Here is a 12660-nt window from a genome sequence, read left to right on the forward strand (position 1 = left end):
ATGAAGCCAGAAGCCAGAGCCAGGTTCAGACAGCAGGGCTTAGCACAGGGATGCATGAAGAAAAAATGAGGGGGGAGACCAAGGCACCCAAATGGAATGCAAATTACTGGCCCCAAAGCAAAAAACCCTGCAGTTTTTTTTTTTTTTGTTGTTTTTTTTTTTTTTTTTTTTGAAGATAAAAGAAGGTGGATGGGCCCCTAGAAGGGATATTGCATAAGGTGCATGATAGTACAGCAACCGCAGCTGCTGTTTTGGGTCCCAACAAGCCAACTTGATACAGAAAAACCATCAGAGGGGTGCCTGGGTGGCTCAGTGGGTTAAAGCCTCTGCCTTCAGCTCAGGTCATGATCCCAGGGTTCTGGGATCAAGCCCCGCATCGGGCTCTCTGCTCAGCAGGGAGCCTGCTTCCCCCTCTCTCTCTGCCTGCCTCTCTGCCTACTTGTGATCTCTGTCAAATAAATAAATAAAATCTTTAAAAAAAAAAAAAAAAAAAAAAAGAAAAACCATCAGAAAATGGTTTTGGCTTTGGAATTAGCAATACTATTTGAGAGCAGCGAAGCTATTAAGAAGAATTTAACAAATCAAAAGGCTAACTGTTCTTTGCGCTGACTGACCCCACAGGACCTCTTCATGTTTCACGCGGCAGCCCAAAAACCAGACACTAGTGCCCAGAGTCACTAATAGCCCCTCTGGATAGTGATTGCTGGGGGAGGGGTGGAGGACCTCATATTGGTGGGGATCCCAAGCTGGCAAGATGCCTGTTTTCAGAATTGTCCCTATCTCTTGATTAACCCATGTCCTTCTATCCCCTTTCAACTATTTCTCTTTACATTTATAACCAGTTTCTGCTCTAGCCAAACTACTCTTCTGTTTCTTCAGTTTTTGAATAGGATCTACATCAGGATTTTTTTTTTTAAGACTTTTTATTTTTTTAAGTAATCTTTACACCCAATGTGGAGCTCGAACTCATAACCCCGGGACCAAAAGTTACACACTTCATGGACTGAGCCAGCCAAGCACCACTACATTGGGATTTTTTTTTTTAAGATTTTTTATTTATTTATTTGACAGAGATCACAAGTAGGCAGAGATGCAGGCAGAGAGAGAGGAAGGGAAGCAGGCTCCCTGCCAAGCAGAGAGCCCGATGCAGGGCTCGATCCCAGGACCCTGGGATCATGACCTGAGCCGAAGGCAGAGGCTTTAACCCACTAAGCTACCCAGGCGCCCATACATTGGGATTTTTTGCATGTATATTCTCAATCGCTAAACACTTTCTCCGTGGCTACCTGGTCCCTTCCACCCAGAAACTTTTCTCACATGTTGGTCCAAAATGTGACCAACTTGATGAGAATTCTGAAACTTAACTGATCAACCAATCAACCCACAGTTAAGATGTATGTATGTATTTAAAGACTGTACTTATTTATTTGACAGAGAAAGTGAGCATAAGCAGGGGAAGTGGCAGCCTGAAGGAGAGGGAGAAGCAGGTTCCCGGCTAAACAGGAAGCCCAATGTGATGCAGGGGCTCTATCCCAGGACCCCAGGATCATGACATGAGCCAAAGGCAGATGCTTAACTAGGTGAGCCACCCAGGTGCCCCATTAAGATGTATTTTTTTTTTTTTTAAAGATTTTATTTACTTAACAGAGAGAGATCATAAGTAGGGAGAGAGGCAAACAGAGAGAGAGAGAGAGAGGGGGAAGCAGGCCCCCTGCTGAGCAGAGAGCCTGTTGCGGGACTCGATCCCAGGACTCCGGGATCATGACCTGAGCTGAAGGCAGAGGCTTAACCCACTGAGCCACCCAGGCGCCCCAAGATGTATTTATTTTATTATTTTTTTAAGATTTTATTTATTTGACAGAGAGTGAGAAAGGAGAGAGAGAGAACAAGCAGGGGGAATGGCAAGCAGAGAGAGAGAGAGAAGCAGACTCCTGCTGAGCAAGGAGCCCAATGCAGGGCTTGATCCCAGCACCCTGGGACCATGACCTGGGCTGAAGGCAGCCTCGTAACTGACTGAGCCACCCAGGTGCCCCAATTAAGATGTATTTATTAGGGGCAACTAGGTGGCTCAGTGGGTTAGGCCTCTGCCTTCGGCTCAGGTGATCTCAGGGTCCTGGGATTGAGTCCCACGTTGGGCTCTCTGCTCAGCAGAGAGCCTGCTTCCCCCTCACTCTCTGCCTGCCTCTCTGCCTACTTATGACCTCAAATAAATAAATATTTTTTTAAAAAGATGTATTTATTAAACTATTACATATTTATTAACTACTTTTTAATAACTGTGCTAAGAAATACAAGGAATGCAAAAATAAGGTTTGCTTTAAAAGGTGTGATACTGGGGCACCTGGGTGGTTCAGTCATTAAACATCTGCCTTTGGCTCAGGTCATGATCCCAGCATCCTGGGATTGAGCCACATATGGGCTCCCTGCTCAGCGGGGAGCCTGCCTCTCCCTCGCTTCTCGCTCTTTCTCTGTCATAAAAAAATAAAATCTTAAAAAAAAAAAAAAAAAGGTGTGATACCAACCTACTGTGTGGCCATGGACAAGGTGATTCTCTCTTCATGTCTAATTTTTCAATTGAAGAACAAGGGGAGGGATACCTGGGTGGCTCACTTGGTTAAGCATCTGCCTTCATCTCAGGTCCTGGAATGGAGGCCCAGGTCAGGTACCCTGCTCAGTGGGGAGTCTGCTTCTCCCTCTCCCTTTGCCACTCTCCCACCACTCATGCTCTCTCTCTCAAATGAATAAATAAAATCTTAAATAAGGAAGGAAGGGAGAGAGGGAGGAAAGAAGGGGAAAGAGAGAAAGACAAGGGGAGAGAGGGTAACAAGCAACTGACCAACTTCAGAATCTTGGCAACAGGTTCTACCCTGCAAATACAATTCAAATTGCTACATAGTATTTAAACAACTAGCAAATTAGAGTCCCAGGAATACCTCATAAGAGAGCACCTGATTTATTCCCCAATTTCTAGGAAAGAAAAAAGATACTTTATAAACCAGAGTAAAATCTAAGAGGCCTAACTGCACCTGAGCTTTAGAACCTTCCAACTGAGGCAATATAACTTATACCTCTGGAAAAGGAGAGAACCAGCAAATCTGATCAGGCAAGCACATTAAAAAAGCCAAAAAATAAAGGTCATGAAGAAAAGCTTTCAGATGATCACTTTGGCCCAGAACCAGTTTAAGTCTGACCAGAGCAATGAGTCCCAGAGAAGACAACAGGACAAACTTAGAATGCTCCACCAGAAAACAGTGTGAGTTGCCTCTATGGGGTGAGTGGACAGCATCAGAATGAGGAAAGACGGAAGGGAAAAGAAGTGGGCAGAGAAAGATCCCAGAAACAAAACTTCAGCCAGCCCAGAAGGTCCCCAAGAGATTCTATAAAGAGGTTTTTTTTTTTTTAATTAACATATCATCTTTAAATCTGGTCCTCTCCTGGGCCTGGCTGAAGCTGCCTATAGAATAAAACACCATGTAAGAGCAGAACATACTTTTCCCCCTTTCTAATAAAAATAATAAACAGACAAATCAATATGCAGTTAGGAGGGGGAAATATAGTTAAATAGCTGGGGGGTGATATGAACTCTTAACACATCCAATTACTAAGATGATTTTTCATTTTTCATAAATTAGCCATGCCTCAATAAGAGACTTGCAGATTTCACACATTTCCTTCAAAGTAGGTACATATTGTCTTCCTTCTTATTAAACTCAGCTCCTTCAAAGTTCTTAATGTTCTGTAGCTCCCAAGGGCTGTTGCCTTGAGCTGACCTCTGTCCCCTGCTGGTCAGGATGTTATTCTTGGCTTTAAGCACGGGAACAATTCCTCCTGATTTGGCCTGACTAGGCCGTGCATGAAGAGAGTCCAGTGTACTATAAACAGTGATGTGATATTTACAAATGCACATATATACACACAGCATCTGTTATGTTCAGCCTCAGATTCACCATCCTGTATCCCTAGCCCTCTTGAGGAAGAGACAAACCTCTTAAAGAAGTCAGAAAAGATGGCCTCAGCTTCAACAGCCTTTCTCTAGAAAGTTAATAAGATTGCCTCCTCTGTTTACACATGAATTCAGCACAACCACTAAGTATAGACCAATTTGTGGTCCTGTTGGTACCAGAGAAACAAGTCCCAGCAATTTTAATGAGCAACACACTCTTCATAAGGGATAATCGAAATTCCTGAAATTAATACTGTGTTATTTCCTGGTGAACAGAGTGAGCCAAAAGATGAGTCACAGCTTATAAAATACTTCAACTCAAGGTCAATGGTTTGAATCTATCTAGGTTTATGAGTTAACTGTAAGTTGTTAACACCTGGCAGCTAAGGCATAGTCATAGTTCAAACAGCTTTGGTCTTCCTTTGGGAAAAAGGTCTGAACTAAAGTACAGAAAAACTAACATTACCACTTACAACCTTCTTCAACCCACTTTTCAGGTACAGGTAAGATTTGTTTCAGCATTGGGCAACTGCGTGGCTCAGTCGGTTAAGCGTCTGCCTTCAGCTGGGGTCATGATCCTAGGGTCCTGGGATTGAGCCCCATATCCGGCTCCTGGCTTGGCGGGAGGACTGCTTCTCCCTCTCCTGCTCCCCCTGCTTGTGTTCCTTCTCTCTCTCTCTCTCTGTCAAATTAAATAAGTAAAATCTTTAAAAAATTCAAAAAAAAAAAAAAAGATTTGTTTCAGCATTGTCAAAAGCTTACTATAATTACATACTATTCCCACAATGATGTTTAAATAGATAAAAACAAGTTTTTTGACTACAGCCATAAGGATAAAAAGATACTTGAGAACATGCTATAAAATGGCTGAGATATTGGTCAATTAAGTGGATTGTACCCTAGACACTATCCACTGAATATGTTACCGGAAAGAACAAAATCAAAAGTCTTCACGTCACCTCAAATATTCAAGAGCATGAGATTATGATTTTGAGATGAGCTCTAGACAAAGGACTAGCCAACTAAAAGATCAAGAAAAAGGTGTTGGCATGCTCGGTTCCACAGCATCTTAAATCCTGTGTTCCAACACAAAGGGGAGAGAATGAAGAGCCAGACCTATAACAAACCTAATTTGAAAGAAACAGAAAACTTCTGCCTCCTGAGATATCAGCCACAGAACCACCAAAAGAATAAATCTACTAGTCTAGTGGGTTTGGGAGTCAGAAAGAACCCATCCTCTCGTTCATCGCTGTGGGATATTTGGTAAGCATTTTAACCTCTCTGAGCTTCAATGTCCTCATCTGTAAAGATAAGGCATGAATGAGACAACAGATAGAAAAGCACCACAGTATCTGGCAAGTAGTAGGGAGTCTCTGAATGAATGCTCATTCTCTTTTTCTTTACTACAGCCATTTTACATTAAAATTTATTTCAATAGTTAGGAGTTCTGCAGACTTAAGTGATCTGTTTCTCTTTAGCCTTTACCAATTCAATCTCTCTAATCCACTTTATCCAAAAGCATAAATTTAAATTAGAAACCTCCAATGTGTGTTCAACTGCAAGACAAAGTCTCTAAAGGAACAACTTCTTCTCATTCAGGGGTCTGCACAATACAGAAGAAGCTGGGTCGGGAAGTACTTATACCACCACCACCACCACCACCACCACCACCACCACCACCCACACACACACACTGCCATCCCAAGCATTAAACTGACTAGAAGCTATTTCTTGTTAAAATAAAGGAACAACTTAGTGCAGGACACACGCCATGCAAAAAACGCAGCTACCCTGCACTGAATACCTGAATAAGGACAGTGATTCAATAGAAGACTCTACGACTGCCTGTTACCTCCAACATGCTTTTGATGTTACCTCTGTATTTCATCAAATATGCTTTTTTCTCATTAGAATCAGTGACAGACGCATTATAAACTATCTTTATCTTATGCCTGTTTTCCTATTTTTCCTTCATTGCAAACAGTTGTATTTTGTTTTTTCTTTAAATATTTTATTTATTTGACAGGGAGAGAGAGAGAAAAACAGAGAGCAAGCGAGCATGTGCACAGGAGCAGGGGGAGTGGCAGGCAGAGGGAGAGAGAGAAGCAGACTCCCCACTAAGCAGGGAGCCCAATTCGGGGCTCAACTGGGATCATGACCTGAGCTAAAGGGCAGACACTTAACCGACTGAGCCAACCAGGCGCCCCACGACTATTGTTTATTGTTAAGCCTAAACTCTTTAATTCATATCAATCTGCTGGGAAACAGAATCTGAGCTAAGACATAGTAGCTTGCTACCGTGAAGTAAGGTGATATTTGTTCCATTTCTGAACTGAAAACTATAATCTTTCCATTAGTCCTTTGTTATTGTGCCAAATATGGAAATAAACCAAGTTCCTTTCAATTAATATTTACTTATTATCTCAAATATCTTCACTTTACCAGGAAAGATTTGCCTTCCCTTAAAATCTAATTTTGGGGCACCTGGGTGGCTCAGTCAGTTAAGTGTCTGCCTTCAGCTTGAATAGTGATCTCAGGGTCCTGGGATCCAGCCCCACATGGGGCTCCCTGCTCTCCTCACCACTTGTGCAGGGGGTGGGGGGGTGGGGGGGAATTAGATTTTTTTAAAAGATTTTATTCATTCATTTGAGAGAGAGAGAAACAAGCAGCGGGGAGGGACAGAGAGAAAAAGAAGCAGACTCCCCCCTGAGCAGGAAGCCCAACTTGAGGCTGGATCCAAGGACCGGGAGATCATGACCCAAACTGAGGGCAGACGTTCAACCAACTAAGCAACCCAGTAATTGTAAAATTACAAGAAAATGTAATTTTAGAAGAGCCAATGCTTTCCTTTTTCTAAATTTTAATTCCAGTATAATTAACATAGTGTTAGGTTAGTTTCAGGCGTACGATATACTGATTCAATTCTATATATTATTACTCAGAGTTCATCAAGATAAGTTCACTCTGAGCTAATGCTTTCTTCAAAATTTATTTACCTAGAGGCGGCTGGGTGGCTCAGTTATTACGCATCTGCCTGAGGATCAGGTCATGATCCCAGAGTCCTGGAATCTAGACCACCGCCCCCAACCCGGTTGGGCTCCCTGCTCAGTGGGGAGCCTGCTTCTCCCCCTCCCACTCTCCCTGCTTGTATTCCCTCTCTCACTGTCTCTCTCTCTCTGTCAAATAAATAAATAAAATCTTTAAAATAAATAAAACTTTTTAATTTATTTTAGAGAGAGCACACCCAAGTTGGAGAAGGGGCAGAGGGAGAGACTCTTCAAGCAGATCTCTGCTGAGCATGGAGCCCATCACCAATGGGGGTGGAAGGGGGCAGGGAATCTCACAACCCAGGAGATCATGACCTGAACCAAAACCAAGAGTCCAATGCTTAACTGCCTGAGCCACCCAGGCACCTGGAGCCAGTGCTTTCGTAAATAGGATTTTACTGCATCTGGGAAGAAAAAAGTTTTAAGAAAAATTTCTGCTTTGATCATATTTTAAAACAAAGTAATAAAGGAAATTTCCAAAAAAAGGGAAAATGTTATCCATGATCCCATCATCTTATACAGTTTTTTTCATATTTTTAATAATTTAAAAATTAATGTCAACCGAAAAATACCAATAAATATATAATTTTCTAAATATAAATTCCACAACCTTTGCCCCCCCCCAGACACAACTCTTGGGGGGTGGGAAGAAAGAGGGACTATTCAAGTGTATATTGTTCTAGTTGAGGGACTCCTGGCCTCTCTGGCAAGCTGCCATAACTAGCAGCAATAGTATTCCCTTCAAGTCTACCGAACAGTAGAGCTCTTTCAGGCAGGCAGTCAGGTAGTCAAGCAAACATTCAAAAGTATTTGCTGAGGACCTACTCTGTGCTAAGCAGTATAGTAGCTGTACAGGAGACACAATTTAGAGAGATAAAGACCCTACTCTGAGCAGTTTACAGTCATTTAAATATGGAGACAGATTATAAATAATCATTGTCATATAATCCTATACATTCTAGGATATATCTACAGAGTGCTATGGAATTCAAACTACCTCTAGGACAATATATGTATTTTTTTAACCTTTTTAGAGGTGTGCCTTGAAGGATGAGTAGGAATTTGCCAGAAGGACACAAGCACTCTAGTTGGAGAAAACAAAACGTGCAGACACAGAGTCTCTAGAAATAATAGGAATTATTGGGGACACAGTGTAGCTGGTGTGTCCTGTTTTTACGACAGAGAATGGAGGGAAGGAGCTGACTTGGAGACTAAGCCACAATTGGAAGACCCTCGTATACTGTTCTCCAGATTCCAGGCACAATCCTATAGTCATGAAGGAGTCAAGAGAGATCGTTAAGCAAAGGGCAGAGATGATAACTTTGGTCCTCCTGCCCGCCCCCCACAGAATTGTTAGCAGTAGGAAAGCCAAACTGGAAAAGGAAAATCTAGCAGCAGGGAAGCAAGTCTGTGAAGGTAGGAATCATTGTCTATTTTATTCACTAGTTCCTAGCACTATGCCTGGCACAAATAAACATCTCTAATAACATCTCCTAACAAATATGTCTGACAAGTGAATGATGAACAGAATTCTGAAGAACATTAACATTGAAGAAAGAGGAGGAAGAACCAAGAAACTTTTCAGATTTACATTTAAAAATACCAGTGATTACCTCTGAAACCAGCAATACATTATATGTTAACTGATTTTAAACTTTTTCTTTTTTTAAGATTTTATTTATTTATTTGACAGACAGAGATCTCAAGTAGGCAGAGAGGCAGGCAGAGAGAGGGGTGGGGGGGCAGGAAGCAGGCTCCCTGCTGACCAGAGAGCCCGATGCAGGGCTCCTAGGACCCTGAGACCATGACCTGAGCCAAAGGCAGAGGCTTAACCCACTGAGCCACCCAGGTGCCCCTGTTAACTGTATTTAAATAAAAATTTTTAAAAATTAAAAAATACCAATGACCACTGAGTATCAAGGAAATGTAAATTATTATTTTTTAAAAGATTTTATTTTTGGGGCACCTGGGTGGCTCAGTGGGTTAAAGCCTCTGCCTTCGGCTCAGGTCATGATCCCAGGGTCCTGGGATGGAGCCCCGCATCAGGCTCTCTGCTCCGCGGGGAGCCTGCTTCCTCCTCTCTCTCTGCCTGCCTCTCTGCCTACTTGTGATCTCTGTCTGTCAAATAAATAAATAAAATCTTTTAAAAAAATAAAAAATAAAAATAAATAAAAGATTTTATTTTTATTAATTTGATAGTGAGATAAGGAGAGAGCACAAGCTGGGTGGAGAGGGAGAAGCAGGCTCCCCACTGAGCAAGGACCACTATGTGGGACTCATCCCAGGACCCAGGAATCATGACCTGAGGGGATCACCACCTGAGGGGATCACTACAACCTGAGCCTAAGGGTCTCAAAACACTGAGCCACCCAGGTGCCCAAAGAAATGTAAATTAAAAGACAAGAGGGGTTCCTGGGTGGCTCAGTCCTTAAGCATCTGCCTTCAGCTCAGGTCATGATCCCACGGTCCTTCGATGAGCCCCACTTCAGGCTTCCTGCTTGGTCCAAAGCCTGCTTCTCTCTCTCCCACTCCCCCTGCTTGTGTTCCCTCTCTTGCTGTGTCTCTCTCTCTCTCTGTCAAATCAATAAAATCTTTTAAATAATTAAAAATAAAATAAAAAACAAGAGTTATCAAATATCCACTATTTAAAAAAAAATACCAAGAGACTCAGATTAGTTTTAAATAATGTTCTCTTGGAGAGCCTGGATGGCTCAGTGTGGTTAAAGCCTCTGCCTTAGGCTCAGGTCATGATCTCAGGGTCTTGGGATCAAGCCCCTCGTTGGTCTCTCTGCTCAGCGGGGAGCCTGCTTTCTCCTCTCTCTCTCTCTCTCTCTCTGCCTGCCTCTCTGCCTACTTGTGATCTCTGTCAAATAAATAAATAAAATCTTTTAAAATAAATAAATAAATAAATAAATAAATTTCTCTTAAACCTTCATGGGACAAATAGCTCTCATGTTACATAAAGTGCAGTATAATAGAGGAAATACATATCATAACCAAAGAAGGCATATCCCAGGGATGAAAAGGCAATTTAACATCAAGAGATCGATCAAAGCAATTTTCATATTAACAGATACTAAAGGAGAAACAGTATATAATCTTCTCAACAGATGATGAAAATGATGGGATAAAATTCAACACCTATTTATGATTTTACTTTTTAATGTAGCAAACTAGGAATAGAGGGAATTACCTTAATTTGGTAAGGGTTATCTAATGGAAACTTAAGCAATCATCACATTAAATAATGAAACATTAGAAGTTTTTTTTTTTTCTGTTAAAGACTGAAAGACCAGGAGGCTGTGTACCTACCCCACTATGCAACATTGTACAGAAGGTCATATACTGCAACTAAGACAAAAAGAAATTTGGTGCATAAATAGAGGAATTTTAAAGAACAGAATAAAATTCAGAAATAAGCCTATATATAGTGCTCGCTTCGGCAGCAAATATACTAGAAATAAGCCTATATATATATATATATATATATACATATGATTTTTGAATTCCATCCTTTGTATACGTATGATAAAGTAATATGCCGATTAATTAAAAGTATATTTTTAAAAAGCACACCATATGAATTTGTTCATTTAGATGCATAAAATACCTAAAGAAGGATACACAAAAACCTAATAATATTGATCACCTCTGGGGAGAGGAACTGAATTGAAGCTGGGATACAGGCTAGAAAATAGAAACATTCATGTTTTTTCAATTTTAAGCCATGTCCATGCATAATCAAGTCAAAAGCTAAATAAAATGTATAGATTTAAAAAGACATATGTGGGACGCCTGGGTGGCTCAGTTGGTTAAGCGGCTGCCTTCGGCTCGGGTCATGATCCCCGAGTCCTGGGATCGAGTCCCACATCGGGCTCCTTGCTCAGCAGGGAGCCTGCTTCTCGCTCTGCCTCTGCCTGCCACTCTATCTGCCTGTGCTCACTCTCGCTCTCTCTCTGACAAATAAATAAATAAAATCTTTAAAAAAAATAAAAATAATAATAAAAATAAAATAAATAAATAAAAAATAAAAAGACATACGTTAAAAAGATGCTGTTTGTCTACCAATTAACAAAAAAAAAAAAAGGACTGAAACCACAGTATAGGCAATAATATGGGAAATAGGTAAATACAGTGTGGCAACTATATAAAATTCATGCTACTTCTTTGTAACAATTTGGCACTGACCAAGCAGTTTTAAAAGTGCAAACACGGGGCACCTGGGTAGCTCAGTAGGTTAAGCCTCTGCCTTCAGCTCGGGTCATGATCCCGGGGTCCTGGGATAGGGCTGGGTTCTCCGATCAGCAGGGAGCCTGCTTCCCCTTCTCTCTCTGCCTGCCTCTCTGCCTACTTGTGATCTCTGTCTGTCAAATAAATAAATAAAAATCTTAATAAAATAAAATAAAATAAAAGTGCAAACCCTATGACCCTCACCACCCTCTCCAGGAATCTAGTGAACAGAAATATAAGCATGAGGTACAAGGCAGACAAACGTACATACACAGGTATGGGTTCATGTTTCTAGTATTTTGCCATTAGAAACAATGTTGCCATGAATACTGGATATGTGGATATTCACTGTAGCTTTTTTCTTCTTTTAAGATTTATTTATAAGAGGGCGCCTGGGTGGCTCAGTGGGTTAAGCCGCTGCCTTCGGCTAGGGTCGTGATCTCAGGGTCCAGGGATCGAGTCCCACATCGGGCTCTCTGCTCAGCAGGGAGCCTGCTTCCCTCTCTCTCTCTGCCTGCCTTTCTGCCTACTTGTGATCTCTGTCAAATAAATAAATAAATCTTTAAAAAAAAAAAAGATTTATTTATAAGAGAGAGAACATGAGCAGAGGGGAAGGACAGAGGGAAAGAGACACAATCCTCAAGCAGACTCCCTGATGAGCAGGGAGCCTGACCTGAACAGAAATCAAGAGTTCTCCACCCAATCTACTGAGTCACCCAGGCACCTCTGTAGCATTGTTTCTAATGATAAAATGTTAGAAATAACCTAAATGACCAACAATAAACAAGAAAACGTCCATGTAATAGACCACTACGCAGCTAAAACAGTTTTTTTTTGTTGTTGCTGTTAAAAACACTAAGACACTCCAATATGGCATTAATCTGTACGACACTGAAACAAAACCATGTTTCCACATTTTTAAATTTTCTTCTAGAAGAAATAAAATGGAAAAATATACATGAATTTCAACTTCAATCCAAAATAGTTCTATTTGCTTAAATTACTATCAATATACTTAAATTATACTATAATTACTACTACCACTAGAAACTTTCTAAAAATGAAAAAAAAAATCAAAACCTTCATGGATAGCCCTCCAAATTTCTAACCAAAAAAAAAAAAAAAAAAAAAAAAAAGCTGGAAATTAAAACCAAATAACCAAATCTGTACAGCCATTTCTTTTTTTTTTTTTTTTAAATTAAATATGTTTCATTTTTTTTAAAAGATTTTATTTATTTATTTGATAGACAGAGATCACAAGTAGGCAGAGAGGCAGGCAGAGAGAGAGGAGGAAGCAGGCTCCCTGCTGAGCAGAGAGCCCGATGCAGGGCTTGATCCCAGGACCCTGGGATCATGACCTGAGCTGAAGGCAGAGGCTTTAACCCACTGAGCCACCCAGGTGCCCCTGTACAGCCATTTCTAACTGTAAATTGTTCTCAT

The 12660-nt window shown here is 41.1% G+C and overlaps 1 protein-coding gene across 1 annotated transcript in view; it reads right to left on the minus strand.

Annotated features, from left to right (window-relative positions):
- The window catches only part of PTPN9 (protein tyrosine phosphatase non-receptor type 9), an 81901-nt gene that overhangs the window by 41191 nt on the left and 28050 nt on the right, over positions 1-12660 (minus strand). The gene's annotated exons all lie outside the window — the stretch shown is intronic.

The sequence above is a fragment of the Lontra canadensis genome, unplaced genomic scaffold (assembly GCF_010015895.1).
Source record: "Lontra canadensis isolate GAN:19392208 unplaced genomic scaffold, GSC_riverotter_1.0 scaffold28, whole genome shotgun sequence".
NCBI classification, from domain to species: domain Eukaryota; kingdom Metazoa; phylum Chordata; class Mammalia; order Carnivora; family Mustelidae; genus Lontra; species Lontra canadensis.